Source organism: Ambystoma mexicanum, chromosome 1q, assembly GCF_040938575.1.
Source record: "Ambystoma mexicanum isolate Mex_15411 chromosome 1q, UKY_AmexF1_1, whole genome shotgun sequence".
Lineage (NCBI taxonomy): Eukaryota > Metazoa > Chordata > Amphibia > Caudata > Ambystomatidae > Ambystoma > Ambystoma mexicanum.
In genome coordinates, this window is record NC_090922.1 from 1,202,647,233 (window position 1) to 1,202,665,344 (window position 18,112).

Here is an 18,112-nt window from a genome sequence, read left to right on the forward strand (position 1 = left end):
GCAGATACATCTGCCTTTGCTTTAATGATGTTATCATTAGCTTAACTGCAACAAAGCAGAAACCACAAGAAGCAAGAGATCCTGAGCAAGCTTGCAGACGCTTACATGCTAATAACCTATGAAACTGCAGGAGCACCTATCGGACCTGACAGGACCAGTGTGTTACATGGAGAACTATAGGATAACACTGACATGTAGAAGGCATGCTATGGCTTAGGAAAATTACAGTAAGCCACAACTGTCTCTGTAAGATCTGAGCTCAGACTGAACAGAAGAGCAACCATGTGGGACACGGCCAGCTGCCAAGGCCACCAAGATACGAGTGACATTCCATTCTGTGAATGGCAGTAACACCAGCTGCAATAAAGACGAATAAATCCACATAAATCAGCATAATTCAGAGCTCCAGAAGCCCAAAACATGGTCTCTGAACACAAGACTCGCCAGCGTGAATGATGAATCGAAACCGGCACTGGGAAAGGGGAATGATCTCACGCTTCCAGACAGAAGCTTGCAACAAAGTCATTACAGCAAGATACACGATTTGCATGATGTGAACGTGCACTTGCATAGACTTTGGTGGTGCACACATGTTACAATGCAGACACATAGTTGTTCTTATTACCTAGAAGTAGTACACCTCGAGCTGAGAATTGGTTCGGATCCCAGGTCTGGGGAGGTCAGATCTAGCTAATCATAATTCAGGACCCTAGGGGTGGGTAGCAACGGGCAACAACCAATAATCGGACCCTCACACTGAAACATTGTTTATGAACAGCAATTGGGATGTGCCAGGACTGACATCTGACATGGGAGTGCCAGTAAAATAACACGTTTAGGGTACACTATAGGTGGACTACCGATCAACACCCAATCCTGAAGGGTGATAGGTTTTCTGGAGAAGGGCCCAGGTTGTGACGTTTTCGTGACCCAAGAGTCCATCCACTGAGATATCCACAGATTTCTTCTGTCCTTGTACTGTTCCCTGTTGGTTGTGGCTGTAATAAACCGCAGTTTGAACTTGCTGTCTGGGCATACGTTCCTTTTGGGAAGGGAAGGAGTTGAGCCTTCCACGAGTTATAGGTTCGCAGACTCCTAGTAGCCTTCAAACCTACCTGGTAGTTCATTCTCAACAAGTTGGTAAGCAGAGGATGTCTGCCCACGCCAGCCTGGCACCAAGCCGACCCCTTCACTGCTGAACCCGAGAGGCTGTGGGACCCTTGCGTGCATTTCGAGAAGAACGGGAAAAGTGTACCTGTTTAAAGGCCTCGGGAGGCATTTGGAAATCATCCCGCCCGGAATCGGCAGGTGTCCAGGCAGACAAGAACGGGGAGGCGAGCAGCTTGCCGGGGGAGCTGGAAGACGAGCAGCGACAGTACAGCACTGAACGTAAGTATTGATCCAGACCGACAGCAATTGTTGGCGTGAGGGAGGGTGTTGAGTACTGGGAAGTATTGTGTATTGTTATTGTGTATTGTCAGAGTATTGTCTAGTATTTTAGCAGGGACTGGAGCGGACGAGAGGTACCCTTGTCTATGTTTCAGTCATATTCAGTCTAAGAGGACTCAGATGTCGATAGTTTATGAATAAAGTATTCCTGTGGGTTGGGCGTTTTGGCTCGGGTCATAGATGACAGTATTCCCGTGAGTGCTAGCTGGAGCTATCCTAGACTGTGGAAAGTGAATTGGCTGGTTAAGTCTCCTGCAGAGAGGTGTTTCACACGTTAGGCAGTTAGACGCAACGGGTGCAGTTCGATCACAAGAGAATATTGGTATACTCTGCTCTGGAGAGCGGGAAGACAGCTGTGGGATTTTGTGTGGAGTTGGGAGTAACGTGTCATTTGTAGTGTGCACGATATTCTATTTCCGATATTGCAATGATAGTGTGGTGACGTCACCCTTAGGTTTGCACTTAGGGCACAGGGCCTCATTACGAGTTGCCCGGATAATCCGGCTCAATTACCGGCATGGCGGGAAGTGCGTGTCCATGCACTCAAGAACCCGCTAACAGCGGCCGATCATGAGTGCGCGAGCACGTGCGTCCCCCCATGCCGGTAGTGGAAAAACCGCCATCCAGGTAACAGCCCACCAACCCCTCTATACCGGCATTGTGGCTTGCGTCCACTCCGTATCCGCCTTCAATGAACCACTAAAAACCGGCACGGTAACTCTGGCATGGAATCACCGTGTTCGCAAAACCGGACCCGGAAATTACGTCATCGCGCAGGAACGGGAAATGGGCCGGAGGCCATCTTTAAAAACACAATCCATTGCAATCCTCCACAACCACCACTCCTCCCATGTCGTTGTGTGTCAGAATAGCATCATCATGTCCAAGGCCAGCAGTAAATCCACCCAGAGGAAGAGGAAGCAGCGTTTCTCGGATGCTGAGCTCACCATGCTCGCCAACACCCTGGAAGAGCATGCTGACATAATCCGCAGCACAGACCTAAAGCAGGCGGCCCAAACCCGCAAAAAAGAGGTCTGGCTTCAGGTCGCTCAGAGGGTGTCAGCAGTGGGGAGCGCCCCAAGGAGAGTGCGTGACTGCCGGAAGCGCTGGGAAGACCTCCGCCTCCGTGTCCGCAGGATCCTGTCGGAGAACCGGAATGCCGCAATGGCGACAGGCGGTGGCCCACACTCCCCAGTCAAATTGATGCCATGGGAGGAGACGGCAAGTGGTTTCATCGACCCTGAATCCATTGAGGGGATCGGAGATCAGGAGGCCGGCGCAGCAATCACCACAGAGGAAGGTGAGTGTACCATCACAACCACGTATTACGACACATGATGTGGCCCGACGGATGGGGAAGTTAGAGTGGGCAAGGTGATGCATCAACATATCCATAGAATAATCATTGTCACTCCCTGCACCACATGGACGCTGAGTGACGACCCCAATCCCAACAGAGGTGCCACATGACCCAACCATGCCCATGCACCCACCACACAAAGACCAAACTAATGCTCCCCCACCAGCCATGCATTGATTCCCCACATACCCCCTCAGTACACCTAAAGCAACAACCCAGAAATGAAATGATGGCTGAATGCATGAACATATCCCACCGCAATTCATCATAGCTGCCATTTGACAACATCACTGAAGACCTGCATCTCTTCTATCCCCCAGGCACCGATGATGAAGGTGGACCACTGGACAGGGGTGCAAGCATGTCCAGTGCACGCAAGGGGACCAGAGCCACGGCAACCCACGAGGCCAAGGAAATGACATCTGCCAAAGCCAGTGTGCCACGCAAGGCACCAACCCTGCAGGGGGCACCTGCACCCACTGTACAACAACAGAGAACCACAACAGTGGAAGCCGTGCTGCCAGCCACCAGGGACGTTGTGTCCACAGAGGTGGAAGATGATGCAGATTTGATGTCTCGCACACCCACCACAAGTCACATTGCCAGCCCCCAACCTCTTGCAGAGTCTGAGTGCCTCAATGATCCCTGTCTACATGACTCCGACCTCGGGGAATCAGACTATGCGCTGTTTGAGGACAGTGCCCTGGATGAGGGCTCCGCGCAGGCGCCTTCCACCACCCTGCCAGCCACCACCTTGCCAGCCACCACCTTGCCAGCCACCACTCGGCAAGCCACCACTCTGCCTTCCTCCACCCTGCCAGCCACCACCCTGCCAGCCACCACCCTGCCAGCCATCACTCTGCAAGCCACCACTCTGCATTCCTCCACCCGGCCAGCAACCAGCACACCTGTGGATGACACCTCGTTGGAGTCCCGCCTGACAAGGGTAGAGGCCCGGCAGGAGTCCATGCTCCAAATCATGCACCACCAGGTAGAAGCAGGGAAAGAGGCCATGAGTGCCATTGTAACGGCTATTGCAGCCAATACTGCTGCAGTGGAGGCACATACGCGTGCCTTCAGGGAGTGCATGGGGTCACTGACAGAGACCCTCCTTGCAGGTAACGCTCAGATGCAGCGGCCACACCTTGCCACAGACAGTGGATTGACAATAGATACCTCCGCAACAACTACCCCTACCACCTCGTCGCAATCCAGTCCAGTGCGTCTGATGAGGAGGAGCGCACGACGGTCGGCCATGGCACCCCCCGAACCAAAACTTCCAAAGAAGTGAATGCACGGACAATGACATTGTGGAGAACCACATTGGGGAAGGGAGCACTGTTTGTTGCACATATGGGGACACCTTGCATCTGTGGGGTGGGAGAGGGAGTTCACAGGGGTGTTTTGAGGGTTTGTGGGGTGGGAGAGGGAGTTCACAGGGGTGTTTTGAGGATATTATGTCCGCCACATCACGTTTGATTGAACTACACCGTAGTGTGCAAGCATATCATTGTTTGGACTTCATTCTTTTCAGACATGTGCATTCATTTTATTTGGTGTACAGTGGGCCAATTGGGAACATCAAGGTGTGCATGTCCTGATTCAGTGTGTTGTAGACACATTACTCACATCGTCCATGCGTTTCTATGGATTGTGTATATTTTGCATTGGCGTACAGCATGTCTATCCCGTGAAGCACGTACTGGCAGGGGGACTCCTTCACCTCTGTCTCCATCCCCTTCATCCACACCCAGGCCATGCCTGTGAATGTGAGTGGCAGTGTTACATTCCTTCAGACGCACATGTTGTGCAGCATGACACAGGCCATGGTGATCTGTGCCACCTTCTCCGGCCTACATGGGAGTGCCCCACCAGGCCTGGTTATGCTGCGGCAACGCACCTTCAGCAGGCCAAAGGCCGGCTCAATGTCTACGCGGGTACGAGTGCACACAACTGTACTCCTCTTCATGGCAGTTCTGCGGGTTACGCAAAGGGGTAAGTATCCAAGGCCTCAAGGGATGTCCTCCATCACCTGCAGGTGGAGACGAATCGGTATGTGTTGCTCAGAACTACCACCTTCAGGGAGCACAGTCATGTCAGCAGCTACTTGATGTGGGCATGCACATGTCCCAGTACGTGTAGGAAATGGTCACCTAGATGCAATGTATACTGTAATGGGATGTGGTACACTGGATGGGATTGAATGGAAGATACAGGGTCTATTCCTGCATGCTGAGGGTCATGTGCTGCGGTATTGCGACAATGTGTAGTCTGGAGATTCATGAGGGATATTGTTTGCTATGCATGGTCAGACTAGCCGCATTGCCGTAGCTGCCATCCCATTCAGTCATGCATTGCTTGCCTGCACCATGCTGCCCTGGTTGTGCCTCTTACATATTTTCATCCGTATGCATCATTTGGGATGTGTGGCACAGTGATGTGTCCTGTTCCGTTCGGCTGGTTCAGGTGAGGAGTGTTTGCCTCTGCATGCATTCCCAAGTCAGTGGCTATTGGCGCACTGGTGTGCTTTCGCACACACACCTTTCCCACCCTGGTGCAGTGGGCCAACCCCCCTACTGCATCCGCACACATCAGTACCCCACAGCATGGCCATGGCCTTGTGGTTCGACTCAGCAAGCTGCTAGGCACTGCCAGGTTGACTTGCGCAGTACCATGGCATCATCTGTGGATCCAGGGATTCGGGGGCAGCAATGGGTGATGATCTTGCTTGAGTCACATGCCATTTGCACATTGAGGGAGTGGTATTGCTTGCGATTGCGGGACACAGCCTCTATGTTATGGGAATATTACTATTCTACATGGGTGCAGTCGATGGCACCTACAAATTTGGGCATGCATGGCAGTGCATGGAAGCATACTTTGGTTTTGGGTATATCCTGGCCAGTCCGTGATGGGGATTCATGGCTGCCTGTGTGCTTCATGAGGGCATCGTGCACTTGGTTCAGCATACGTGTAGATGGTGGTTGTGAACTGCCATGCAGCTGGCCCGTAGGTGCCTGCAGACAGGTAGTGTAGCACAGACAGCACCCTTGGTGGTGGGGGGGATGGCAGTGCGTATTTATACGTGGATGAAAATGTATCATGTACACTATGGTGGTGATGGTGTCACAGTCCAACCGGTATAGGGTGTGGATGTGCCAGGGGTTTGGTTGGATGGGCTGGGTCTGGTGCGAGGGATTGGTGGCTGCCTACAAGGCACTGGTGTCTGCGTTGGTGGTAATTGCTGGCCTTGTCTCACCCTCCTTCTCCTCCTGCATCTCCTCTGTGCTGCCTATTGTTGCTGCTGTGTCAGTTGTTGCTGTAGTTGCTGTTGTTGGAGCAGTATAGGCATGTCCAACAGTGCCATGGTTGCAACTGATATTTGGTATATTTTGGTGTGGGAAGGGTTGTTGTGTGTAGGTGTGCTCAGTTTATACTGGCTCAGCCTACATTGACTGATTCTGTGCTCCTGTGGCAGCTGCCTTGTATCCTGATTACTGTTTGCGGGTGGTCTGAGATGCCTGTGTGGCCGGCATCGTGCAGCCGGTATTTCCATGTATGCGTAGGTTGTGATTCCCCCCTTATACCGGCATGCCGGTATTTACTCAATGGAGGGGCGCGTGTACACGCCTATTTAGGATGCTGTTCATTCCGTTTTTGGGGGTCGGAATGCAACTGAACGGATGACGATGCCGGTATTAGGCAATTCTCCTCTGAACAAGAGTACCAACAGCAACCTCAGACACGTGTTTCGGTCTGGTTGGACCTCATCAGTAGGGTGGAGCTGTGCCTTTCTAAGAATAGTGAGCAAGGGGTCCACGTCTGGTCTGGGTGGATCAGCACATTTATCACCCTGCGAAGCCTATTTGCCAAGATCGTGGAAAGTATCTTGCTGTCTTGGTTCAACAGCGACGGTGGTCTATAGGATCTGCAGTCCGTGCTAATTTTATCCTGTTTTAATGATGGTACTATCAGGGCCTCTCTCAAGCTGTCGGGGAGTATTTGATCGGCATATGCTTCGGTGCACACCTTAGCCATCAGCGGCGCCAGCGTATCACCATAGGCCTTGTAAATTTCACTGGGGAGTCCATCTGTGCCTGGGGCCTTGCCCTTAGGCAGTGTTCTAATGGTGGCTACAACCTCCTCTGGAGTTATGGGGGACTCTAGGGACTCTGCCTGAAGTGCATGTAATCTGGGTAGGGTAATTAGGTCAAGTACGCGCTGCAGGTCTTTCCTCACCTACTAAGAAGTTGCATAGAGTGCTTTATAATAATCTGTGAAAACCGTGTTGATCCCGGACTGTGTATTTATCGCTTCTCTTTCCCTGTTCTGGATGGAACATATGGGGATCTGGTGTTATCTCGCTTACACAACCAAGCTAACATTCTTCCTGGTTTATCACCCTGAGCATGGCTCCTTTACAGGTATGTCGCATGATTGAACTTGCCCAATCTATCCCATTGCTTTAGACAAGCCTGTTTCAGATCTATTACTTCCATAACATGTTCTTTATGCACCTTCGCCTCCCCCTCTATAACCTTCAGCCTCTCTTCCATGTTCTGCAGTTCATTAACAATAATGTTTTATACGCCCCCCGATTCCGCTATCATTTCCCCTCTAAGAACCACCTAGTATGCCTCCCATACAGTGCTCACCTTCTGTACACTTCCTTAATTTACTGCAATGTATTTGATTGTCCTCTTATGGATGTGCTCGGAAAATGCTCTGTCTAGTAGTGCTTCACTTCTCAGCTTCCATGTAAGTATGGGTGGTCTTGAGGCAGACACCCGCCATCTCACTACCAGTGGGGAGTGGTCTGACAGGACCCTGACTAGATATTCTGTCTCCGAGAATTCAACTTTGTGTTCCTCACCAGCGAACACATAATCTATTCTTGTGTATACCTTATGCGGGGCAGAGTAATGAGAGTATTCCCTGCCTCCCCTGTGTTGTACCCTCCATAGGTCTCGTAACTGAAAATGTTTCAGTAGCGAGTTTAGCACCTTGGCTGGAGGAGATGGTGTTTGTGCTTCTCGTCAAATCTATCCACGGTTGGGTCTAATGTACAGTTGAAATCCTCTCCCCCCCAAATCAGAGTCCCACTCCTGTAGGGTCCCAATCTCACATACAATGATTTAAAAAATAGTGTGGCGTCATGATTGGGGGCATATGTGTTCACAATACATATCTCACGGTTTTCCAATATACTGTGTAACATCGCCATCCTGCCCTCATTATCTGTCTTCATGGTCAACACTGAGTGGGATAGCTGGGTCCACCCATATGAGGTATGAGGACCCCTCATGCGTATGTCAAATAAGTGGAGCCCACCATCACCCCTCTCCACGCACTCACCAGATGTCCCTGCTTTTGTGCGTCTAAGTGAGTTTCCTGTAACAAATGTAACCTTGTTCCTCTTGATATACATGCAGACTCTTCTACGTTTCACGCAATTATTAAGCCCCCGGACATTCCATGTCATGATCTTGACCTTGTCAGCCATTGCGATCTTAAGTCCAGGCCATCAATGAGGCCACCAGCCTACTGCCCGCCACAGCAGAAGTTCGATGAAGCTTTTAACCAGGTATGTCAGTATGTCAGGCTCCCCATTAAAATCCCCCCCAACCCCATTCGAAAACCGAACAAACTCAACTTGTCTTGCTATGCATAGCATGCTGGGACTTCCCTGTTTCCACTCCATTCAGCCTAGCCCCTAGACCAGGCTCCTGTGCTTTGGCCCTGAAACTACTACCACTCGTGGTGGGGGGTAGTGGGTCTGCTCTCTGCGTTTCTTCTACCGGGTTTCTGCGCCCACTGTGTTGCACCTGTTATCTTCTTAACGTATCCTATCGCTCCCATAGTACTCATAAATTCCAATTATTATGTAGATCAAACATGTTTATACCCAGATCTACACATCTTTCCTACGTTATTAGTTCTATTATGGCGGATTGTGTGGGGCTCTCCTCCTCCCACCTAGGTACGTTGGCTCTGATCCGGCATGTCCAGTATTTGGGCACCATCCATCCACTCCTGTGTCTCAGTCGGCTCCTCAAAAAAAAGAACTTTGCCATTGTATATCACTTTTAGCTTTGCGGGATAGAGCAACACATACTTAAGGCCCGCTTTCCTAACCTTGGCCTTGGCCGTGATATACTTGGCCCTTCTCTTCTGTACCTGAAAGGTGTTGTCAGGAGACACTGAAATCTTTGCTGCTGCCCTCTGCAACGTCCCCCCTGACCTTGAGAAGGCCAGGATCTTTTCTCGGTCTTTATAGTTTAGCACCTTGACTATCACCGGCCCCGACGGGGCACCTGGCGGTGGTTTTCTAAGGAGGGAACGATGTGCTCTTTCTATCGTAAACCCCTGCGTGAGTTCTTCCGCCCCTATTTCTTGGATCAATATATTTTCAATGTACATGGTGGGGTTGGATCCTTCCGCTACCACAGGCAGCCCCACGATCCTGATATTGTTTCTGCGTGCACGACCTTCCGCTTCCTCAGCCCTGTCCTCAAGTAATTTCACTTTCTGCTGGAGGATGTCGATCTCTTTCGTTATTTGAACCCTTACTTCTATATTCTCTTTGACCTGCTCCTCCAGTTTCCTAGTGCGTTCAGCTATAGCTCGGACAACTTGCCGCAATAGTGCCACATCGATAGCCACTGTGTCGATTTTGGCCTATAGCCTTCGGAGTGCCGCAATGGCCTCTAGGATCTGCTGCTGCCCTGTTTCCGCCATATATTCTGGTGCTGATGCTTGTTCCTTATCTGTATTCTCCCTGTCTTCTCTTGATGGTTATGTTGGCCTTTCGCGAAGGTTTCCAGTGTGGTTTGCTTATGTTTGGTCTTAACACTCTTGTTCCGCAGATCCTGTGGTGTCCCCTATCCTTGCTTGCTTCGAGGAGGAGGAGCGGGTTCTGTTGGAGGCCCCATGTGAGTACGTGTTGCTGCCTTTGTCTCTCTGTAAGTTTGTTGGTGCACCCCGCAAAATATACCTGCTGCTTGCCTTCTCGCCAAGGTTGGGCTCCCTGTCCCGGTGCACCAGGGTAGTTGAGTTGTTTTATGGCGGGCCTCAGTGGTCTGCGTCATTTTGCCTGCTCCCCTTGACTGGCCGTAATGTTCCTTTCACTCAACCACAGTACCTTGATTCATAATCAATGCCCTATTGCGGTGCCAGTCATGGGTGCAATGGCTCCTGTGTTCTCCCTCCGGGCAGGTCTTGTAAGGCTCGTTCTCGTCTCTTCTGATATATAGCAGCTTTGATTTGCTAGGATCTTAGTTATGTTGCCACTGCTTGGCTATACTGTCTTGCATAGGCCTACTTTATGCAGCCTTGTGTCCACGCCGCTTGTTTTCGGCGCTAACCCTGCGTGTTGGCTTGTGACTCCAGCTGTAGCTCGCGGGCCTTTGCCCACCGCTTACACCCTGTTATCCTGTTCTTTGGGGTCTCTGAGGGCCCACCTTGCCAGGTATAGTGTCTTGCCAGCACACTGGGTATGGTCTGCAGGCTACCTGCCGCGACCTTCCTCTGTGCCCCATGGTCTATTGGCCACTAGCTGTGCTCTGTTTATATAGTGTCAGTGGCAGAGGCCTTAGATTTCTGGTTGGCACCCTCTGCCCGGTGCCTCAGCTCAATTTCGCTCAGGGAGGCAGGTACATGATGCTTCGGACGGTACTGGCCCCTCAGGCGCGCTGCCCACACGTCAACTTCTTTGCAACGACCCGCAGTACTGCAGGTGGCATGGGGGAGCCCTCTTCCTAACAGTCTGTGTATTATGATTTGAACTCTGGGCCAACCCCGACTCCATCTCGTCATGCTTCCCGTCCGCTGCACACTGTAGATCAGCTGGTGTCCTCCAGGGGTTCCTCTCCTAATTGCGCTGCCTTCCCTGTACTGCTTCAGCACATGGCTTGCCTTGCCAGTGTTGGTCCGCCGTCCAGCTGCTCTCAGATTGCTTCTGGGCGTTTAAGGATCCCTGCCACAGCATCTCTCCATCTCCACCTCATCACCCGCAGCAACACTTCGTAATCTCTCGTGGTTCGCCTGCCATGTCTCAGCAGCCCCGTCTTTCCCGCTTACAGCCTCTTCTTGTCGTCCGAGTGCCTTCTGCAACATCACTCTGGATGCTCCTCTCTGACTCCCACATTGATTAAATGTTCAGTGTGGTGTACATGTCCGGAGTGCTCCTTCGCAACTGGGCAGCTCCACTCTCCACCTCCATGGACCAAGCAGCTCAAGTTTTTTCATAGTCTCCTTTGTTCTCTGCCGCCATTTTCCACCATCCTTCGCGGCTCCCTTCCAACCTGGCAATGCTCACTGCACAAGAGTCTTTTAACTCGCCACTTCGTGCCATCCAGTCTCTTTGATTTTCCGACTGCTATTTCTCTGCAATTAAAGTGTATTTCAGCAGTATAAGTCCTCTTTGGATGCTTCCCAATGTCCAGATCTGCAGGAGCTACCAGTGAGCATGTCTGCCTCACATGGCTGCTAGCCATGCCGCACCCCCTCCCCCCAGCCTTGGGACAAAACTATAGCTATATTCTATCACATTTTAGAACAGGGCCTGCCAGAACAAGTACAAAATAGCTTGAAAAAATTGGTGGGGATGGAAGCAAAGGGATGGCCAGAAATCCAGCTCACAATAGTACACCATTTCAAATTGTTGCAGGAGAAAGTTAAACAAAAGGCAGAGGAAAGAAAAGCAGATGAGGCCAAGCTAGTTATCAACGACATATAAACCTTTTTGCATCTTATACTAGATTGCTGCCATTCCTTTGACATGTCTTTGTAATGTACTTACTATCCATTCTGTAGAATGTTCTACTATAATTGCCTTGACTCCAGACTGTAACTGTTCCCTTTCTTCTGAATATGTTATTGTATGGCTGCACTGTCTGCTACATATTCATGTATGTAACTGTAACCAAATAAGCTACCAGTAATGCGCCTTGATACCTTAGGGTGTAGTGCGCTCTATAAATAAAATAAACAAACAAGCTAGTGCAAAAGAAGCTATCAAAATATGCAATGGAAGGGGCGGTCACACCCTGCCCCACCCCACAGGCACCCGCACCTCAGCCGCAGTATCAACCACCTCAACAATACGGACTGCCCATTGGAGGGTACATGGGCCAGGGCTGCCGATAGCAAGGGTTCCCAGGTAAGGGAGAGTTCTAACGGGTGCGTGGCTTCAGGTCACAGGGTTCTCACAATCAGAGGGTGTTTCGGGGATATGGGCAACTGATGCCACAGAACGCAGATGATTTTTCAGGAGGTTTCCAAGGACAGGGGAGGGAACCATCACTTTGCTTGACCTGCGAGCAACTAGGACACATTTCAAGAGCATGCTGATCAGATAACAGAAACAAGGGCAGATACAAGGCACGTATCAGCAGATGCCACAAGAACAGACACAGGCAGCATCACCGATACAGACATAGGCATCACTCCTACCACAGTATTTGCAAGCAACACAGAATAATGGGACACACGCAACCGCTAGCACAAATACAAGACGATGGCACAGCAGAACCCATGGATACAGTGGCGACAGTACCAGTCAGGTGACTGGGCGGGCGCCAATGTGGGGTACAACCCCTTTACAGGGAATGGACTATCAATGTATCCTCAGTAGGACAGCCCAAAGATGAACTTGATGTGTCTCAACCTGTTGTTCACACCCAATCCTGCGGAGGAACCTCGGATAGGGGTGGCGATAGGTAACAAAACGTTTTCATTTCTTGTTGACACTGGGGCGACTAGGTCATGCATCCGGGAAGGAACATTTGCATTGTCAGGCGATGCCATGAACAGTCAAGGATTCTCTGGGGCTCAGAAAGTGATTCCTTTTACTGATAACATCTCACTATCCATAGGAGATCACAACTTATCACTACCTTTACTTTACTCTCGACAGACTCCGCTAAACATATTGGGACGTGACATGAACAGGCTAAACATGACAATTTCATTCACAGACAAGGGCATACTGTGCTCTACACCAGGCATACACATGATGAATCTGAGGCCGATTGTACAGGCCTATTGTGGGCGCACAGTTCAGAGGGGGGGCAGTGGACCCCAAGATCTTTAAATATGGGTCAGACATTGCCATTGCATGGATGCCAGGCATCACAGGGAAGGTTTGGCGAGTACCAAGGGAGTACCTGTTCAGGCCAGAGACACCATTGGATGAGCCAGAGGGAACGATAGTGTCCATAGAGATTGAGGCAGTGTTGGCAAGAGAGGATTGGATTGCAGTGCATGCAACAGATGACACTGGGAGGGTGTGGAGAGCAATAATTACAGTTGCAGGAGGGTGCAGGCTAACAGCAGTGAAAGATGAGGAACTATTTTGAGAGGAAAGATTGGAAGCGGAGATGATGTTTGAAATGAGTGTAACATTCTGGTTACAGATTCATTACAGTGAGGTGCCACAGAGAATGGCGATGGAGGACCCTCTCCCATTCTGGGAGGAGGACATGGCCAAGGTCCCAGACAGCTTATGGACCACAATTCCTTATGACTTGGGGTGCATAAAGAGCATGGGGGGAGTAAAGATCAAATTGAAGCCAGGAGCAATTTTACGGAGAGTAAAGCAGTATCCCCTGACCTAGGAAGCAGATGAGGGCATTTATGAGACAATCAATGCCCTAATTGAGAGAGGCATTCTGGTACCATCAGAATCTCCATGCAACAAAGCAGTGTACCCTGTGCACAAGGCCAATGGGGGAGAGGGGTCATGGCATTTCATTCAGGATTTAAGACCTCTTAACCACATTGCAAAAACAGAGTATCCAGTGGCAGCAAACACAGCAACAATTCTGTGTGGCATTCCAGCGGAAGCCAACGGCTTCATAGTAATTGAACTCAAGAACGTGTTCAGTGCCACTACACCCAGACTCACAACACCTAACCAGCTTTATGTACCGAAACCAGAAATGGAAACACACTCGTTTGCCACAAGGATACTGCGAGTCACCATCTATCTTTAACAAAGTGATCCAGATGGATCTGGGCAAAATAGAGACAGAAATCACAGTTCTACAGTATGTTGACAACATTCTGATTTGCCGTTAGACAGAAGACAACTGCAGAATGGACTCAGTGCACATGCTGACAGTGTTAGCCGATAAGGGGTACAAGGTAGACAAGGCCAAACTACCGTACTGTCAGAACGAGGAGTTTTACATTGGACAGATGATATCTAAGGATGGCAGGCACATTGCCCCAAAGCGAGCAGAGACAGTACGTAAAACGCCACAGCCCAAAACAGTGAGGGAAATGCAACAGTTTGTGGGGTTGTGCAATTGCCGCAGGGCATGGGTCTTTGACTACAGCACATACACCAGGCCACTGTGGACTGCATTAAAAGAAGCCCAGAAAGGAGCAAAGACACTGGCATGGACAACAGAGGTGACTGAGGCTTTTGAGGAATTGAAACCAGCAATATGCACAGCAACATTATTAGGAACCCTTGACTACAAAAAAGAATTCTTCCTGTTCTCGCACACGGACGGTGTGGCAATGAAAGCAGTACTGACTCAGAAAACAAGCATAGGCTATAAGCTAATTGCTTACCACAGAGCACATTTGATCCAGTAATGAGAGGACATTATCCGTGCAAACAATCATTGGCTGCCACAGACTTCGCAGTGGAAAAATCATCTGCAGTGACAATGGGGTGCATTACCACTCTTTAGGTGGAGCACGCCCTGTTTGCGATACTGCATAAATCAAAGAGCACACCGACTACAGAGAGAGCATCAGGGTACAAGGTCTTACTATCAAATGTGGGGCTGAGGATAGTGAGTTGCAGGTCAGTTAATCCAGCACTATTTTTGGCAAACGTTCTCAAGCCAAGTGACTGCTCATGACTGCACAAAGAACATAGAGCTGTTCAGTGAGACACACAAGGTAGAGGAAGATGCACTTGCGGGGGGAGATGTGCTGTACATTGACGGTTCATCAACTATTGATCAAACTGATGAAATCAGAAGGACTGAAACTGCTGTAGTGAGACAGAAAGAAGTCTGGACAAGTGAGGTAGTTGTGAGTGCACGATTACCATCCCATTATTCAGCACAGGCAGAACTAGTGGCTCTTATATTAGCACAAGAACACAGTGTGGACAAATGTGTGACAATTTATTCTGACAGCGCTTATGTCACATCAACAGTACATTCAGGATTGGCGCAATGGCTAAAGAGGGGGTATAGAAGAGCAGATTGGACCCCAGTACACAATACACTCTTGGTAGGCAAACTGATTGAAGTGATTGCATACCAAAAGGAGCTGGCACTGGTGAAGTGCCAGGCCCACACAAAAGGGGAAGATGCTATCTCAAGAGGAAACAAGGCGGTATATTATGAGGCAAAGTGCGCAGCATACTTTGGGGAACTATAGGAACTAAAAGAGACCACAGGCCCCGGGAGTAGTGAGTAACATGGTGATGAGGGAGGGTTGCAACATACCAGAAACACAGATTATGGAATTGCAGGGGGCTGCACCACAGGAGGAGAAGGAATTATGGGTGAAATGAGGCTGTTCCATGTCCCAACAGATGCCCTATGGTGACAGAACAACATAGGAAACGTGGTTATGCCCTTTGGATTACTGAAAACAGCATTGGCACAATTGCATTATCCAGCACAAACAGGGAAGGAGGTCATTGCTACATGCATTGGAGAAACATGGTGTTGCCCAAATTTGAATGAACATGCAGCCACATTCATCAGTAACTGCTTGACTTGTCAGCAGTTCACAGCAAGACATACTCTGAAAGTTGTGAGAGGAGCATACCAAGACCTGAGGGACCATTCCTGCATGTCCACATAGATTACGTGGACATGATCCAAGTCTGTCAAGGGTACCGCTACAGGATTGTGGTTGTATGCCCATTCTCAAGGTGGATAGAGGCTGGACCCTGTTCACATGTTGACGTCCTCAGGGCAGCAACATTTCTGGTCCAGGAAGTTTTCCCAAGATGCAGTGTGTGTGAGGTCCTGTGGTCACACAATGGCCGTCACTTTGCCAATGAACTATTTCAGCACATCACAACCCTGTTAGGAATCAAACACAAATTTGCCTGTGCATACCACCCGCAAGCAAATAGGGTGTGTCTGAACACCTCAATGGGCTCCGGAAGGAGTGCATTGACAAAATTCAGCAGAGCACCAAGAAAAACTGCCTTCACGGTTTGCCTTTGGCACTTTTTAAATTGCGCAACATGACAGGGTCCGACCACCATTATACACCCCACGAGGTGGTGACAGGATGGCGCATGCATCTTCCCCTGGCTCCTCCCACTAGGGCATTGAAGGATTGTGAGAACAAAGAAGATGTGTTAGGGCAAGAAATGTTTGAATAGATAAATTCCTTGGTTTCTTGGGCTTCTTTTATTGCTCGCCAGATACAGAGGACCCAGGGAAGGCCTGAAGACAACAGATATCCAGACTCTGATGACACAAAACAAAGTACTGGAAACAAACATTCAGTGCAAGTGGGAGACCTAATTCTCCTAAAGAACTTCATTAGCTGCTGGAATGTGCCTAGGTTCACGGGACTTCGTGTTGTTGAGGCTGTAACTAACAGGGCAGTAAGACTCGAGGGGAAAACCGTGTGGAATCATCTCCAAGACATCAAGCCCTACAAAGTGGTGGCCTCTCCTGGCAACAGAGCAACAGTAATCGACAGGTTCAACGTTGAGGATCTTGATGAACTACAAGTACGTACGCATCTCACCAAATCCGAAGCGCCCAAACAGCTGAAGTAGCAACTGGAATACTTGTGCACATTGACAGCTGAACCATTGTCTGTTTGTTTCTCTTTTCTTCTGCACATGCAGGTTGATGCAAATGTTGTTAGAATTGTATTGTGAATTATCCTGCCTTTACCTCCCAATGATCACCCTGAAGCATCCTCTAACCAATTTGTACACTATATAAGGAGACCCAGACGGTTCAGAGCCCGATCTGTTGAAGTGCGCTCCCTTGTATTCATAGAATATCTGGCCCAAGCCTACCCACAACTTGAACAAAGTGCTTACCCTGTTCTGCCCACACTAAGAGATCCCTCAGTAAGAAAGGTCTGGGAGGAGGTCTTTGCTTTCGCCATTAGCGACTACCTAGTCTGCGGGGCTTGAGGGTACTGACAAGTACTAACAAAATAACACCTTTCTTTGCGATTTTCAGGCGGGCAACTTTATCATCTCATCAGCTGCATGGATCAAGCAGCATAAGTGGTCATGTCCGATACAATAAAAACTGTTCTAACCATGGTGTGCTTATTGATCCCTACTGGAGGGTTGGGGATTGTATTCTGGTTCCTATATACTGCTATGAGTGCTACTGCTGTATCCACCACTAATATTATCCCAAACCAGGCAGGAGGCACTACCATGTCAGGTGGAGAGAAGCCACAGCTGATAAGGTAAGGAGAGGTAAGAGTAGTGTTGACACATACATGAAGGGAGTTGATATGCATCTCGCAGACACTGCACGAGTCACAAAACATGTGGTATAAACACATGTCCTAAGTTGGTAGGAAAACCACCAGGGAGAGCGGTTATGTCTGCTCCTTAATCCGATACGCCATGAGTGATTCTCGTACATTCATTGCAACTGAAATACCCACAGCAAGAGCACAGTGCCTGATGTACCTCGCAATGGTCCAAATGAGAGGAAGATTCCATGTAAAGACAACAACATTGAGATGGATATCCAAAGGAACTTTTCCCTACGAAGATAATTACATAAAGACATTCAACATGATGAACAATTATTGGCAGCTGCATGAAGGATTACAGTACATCACTAACCGACCTGAGAAGGGAAAGACAAAGAGTATCACACTGAAGTAGTTACCATGCCCTTGGACAAGAGTAAAAGCAGATAGGAGGAGAGCCTGGATGCTGGGAAAGACCACAGATATTGATCTATTGATGAGTATACACTAACGATGGATGGGAAGATGGAGTAGTAGGAAGCAGAGCACTGACCCTAGTGAAGTCAGCAGTGAACAAGGTGCAGGAAGAAAATGACAAATGCCTAAAAGGAATGGAATACAAGTGCAGATTTGCTGACGTGGGTGGAAAATTAAGCTGGATCGATACCAATAATTCCCCTGAAGACACCACCCCTGTGCTACCAGAACAATGGTGGTGTGGAAGTGGGCGAAAAGACGGGATGCAAGATGATTGAGAATATTGAAGCAATGAGAGCAGGAACAGCAGTACTGATGGATCCCTACTGGGCATGTGGATCAACAGCATATGAGAAGCTGCAACCCGAGTGGGGCTCGGGG